The sequence below is a fragment of the Suricata suricatta genome, chromosome 1, assembly GCF_006229205.1.
Source record: "Suricata suricatta isolate VVHF042 chromosome 1, meerkat_22Aug2017_6uvM2_HiC, whole genome shotgun sequence".
NCBI lineage: Eukaryota > Metazoa > Chordata > Mammalia > Carnivora > Herpestidae > Suricata > Suricata suricatta.
Genome location: NC_043700.1, coordinates 128,642,524 through 128,645,111, shown reverse-complemented (window position 1 = coordinate 128,645,111; position 2,588 = coordinate 128,642,524). Strand labels below are relative to the sequence as shown.

General features: G+C 36.2%; 1 pseudogene; it reads right to left on the bottom strand.

The window, feature by feature from the left end:
• Nucleotides 1-1,311: 1,311 nt before the first annotated feature.
• Nucleotides 1,312-1,456, bottom strand: LOC115302874 (annotated as a pseudogene).
• Between the last annotated feature and the right edge of the window lie 1,132 nt (nt 1,457-2,588).

Below are 2,588 nucleotides of genomic sequence, written 5' to 3'. Positions count from 1 at the left end.
TTTTAATGTTTATTTATGTTTGAGAGAGAGAGAGAGAGAGAGACAGAAATGAGCAGGGGAGGGCAGAGAAAGAGGGAGACACAGAATCTGCAGTAAGCTCCAGGCTCTGAGCTGTCTACACACACCCCAACATGGGATGCAAACTCATGAACCATGAGGTCATGACCTGAGCCTAAGTCAGATGCTCAACAACTCAGCTACCCAGGAGTTCTTCATTTTTTTGCAATAGGAATAGGCTGAGCACTTCTCAGATCCCTCAATTATGGTTCTTTTTTGCTTCATAGTTTAGTTCCTTCAATTTATCTCTCTCCTCTCAAAATTTTCTGTAAGTAGTAAGAAGAAACCAAGCCACTCCTTCAACACTTTCTGAAAAACCTCCTGAGCTGAATATTAGTACACCAACACAATTCAAACAAAATTTTTGCCATTTTTATAACAAATACTACCTTTTTCTCCAGTTTCCAATGATATGCTCCTCATTCCACCAGAGTGGCCTTTAACATTCATATTCCTGCAAACATTCTGTTCATGATGATATACGTATTCCCTAAGACCATAAAAGCTTTCTCTCTAACTCTCATGTTCTTCCTAAGCTCCATTTAACTTCCATATTTCTACCAACACTCCCTTTGTGAGCTAATCTAGGCTTTTTTTTTTTTTTTTTTTTGCATGCACTTCAAAACTCCTCCAGTCTCTACTCATTGCCTCCATATTTTTAGGTACTTGTTACAGCAGCAGCCCACTTCTTGGTACCAAATCTTTTATTGATCTGCTTGGACTGCCATAACAAAATACCATAGACTGCAACAGGAATTTATTTCTCACAGAATCTTGCAGAGTTCAGGTTCCAGTGAGAGCTCTCTTCCTATCTTGCAAATGGCCATCAATGTTCTGTGTCCTCATCTGATTCTCCTTGGTGTGTGCACAGAGAGGTATCTCCCTTTTCCTCTTCTTATAATGCTACCAATCCAATTGAAATATAGCCCCACCCTTGTGATCATATTGGTGGCTTGGCCTCAACATATAAACTTGAGGTGAGAAGGCACAGTTCAGTCCATAGTAGTATACATTAAAGTTCATTCTTTGTGCTATATACTTTTACACATTTTGGCAGATATGTAATATTTCATATTATCCAGAATAATTTCACCAACCTCCAAATCCCTTGTGCTTCATTATTCATCCCTACTCCTTCTGCTAAACTCCTGACAACCACTGATCATTTTATACTTTCTATAATTTTACTTTATGTAGCCATTTTGATTATAGACAAGCAAACTATGCAAAATATCTACACCTAGATTATGTATATTAGAATCTCTCAAGACATCTAATAAGTTAAAAGTTTGAACTAAAAGAACTTCTAGATCCTATTTCAGCTCAGATACTATATGATATTATGATTTATCCTTTTATTTTCCTACACTTGATCTTAGCCAAAAGGCCAAGAAGCAATATCCTTTTATTTTCCTACCAAGAGTGGAAGCAATTCTCTAAGCTTCTGTTGATATGAACTTACTACTGCTGAATACACATAGACCTCTGTATGTTCTCTTATTCATCATAAAATAATGTCCTAAACTTCTTTCTTGTTTTATCTAATTTAAATTTGGAATTCATGACCAAACTTAAATATATTAAAGTCCCAAATTATAACTGATGTTCAAAAATGCAATTACATGTATGATTAGCTTCAAGAAAATCCATATAAGTAAACTCACTCTATTCTTCCTATTAAAAAATAATTTACTGAAATATTTATTTAAATAAAACACCCTCTCAGTGCATTCCAAATTAGATTAAATTAACAAAAATTAATTTGATATGTCACTCCTCAGTTGATTTATAGCTACACCTATGCAAATAAAACTCATCAACCTGGTAGAACGATAAAATAACAAAACTTAGAAATCTAGTTTTTCATATCTTTTACAAAAGCTTTAGCAAGAGGAGTGCTCTTTGTTAGGAGCCAAATCCTCCTACTTGTGCAATAACTCCCTTTTAATTTGTGTGGAAGTTTCAAAATATGTATGCAAGTTTTCTGACATGCTTCCCATCAAATCTGAGCCAATTTAGTAACTGACTTATAAAAAAAATGCAAAAAACGTGATGCTACACAAGTACAAAGGCTAGGTGCAAAAGGACCATAGACCTTATTCTTTTGGGAAACTCACTGTGGGGAAAGCTAGCACCCATATAAGAAGTGTCACCACTTTGAGACTTCCATGCTGCCAAGGCTACTGTGGGACCCCAGGTCATGACTCGCGCTGAGTTCAGCAGTTGAGTTATTTCAACCAAGTCTTAAGATCTGTGCATGAGGAGCTTTCAGGTGACTGCAGACACTAGCTACCATCCTCAGCTTTTGAGTATTGCCACCTGAGGTCCCAGACATTATAGAGTGGAGACAAGCCAAACCCATTGTGCCCTATTTGAATTCCTAACCAAAATAATCTATAAGCCTAATAAAATAATAAATTCTTATTTTATGCCACTAATATTTTTTTGGGGGGGTACTATAATGGTAGTAAAAATTGGGAGAGTTTGTGCCTACCAAAGGCAGACCCTGGATTAGGATTTGATTGCAAGAT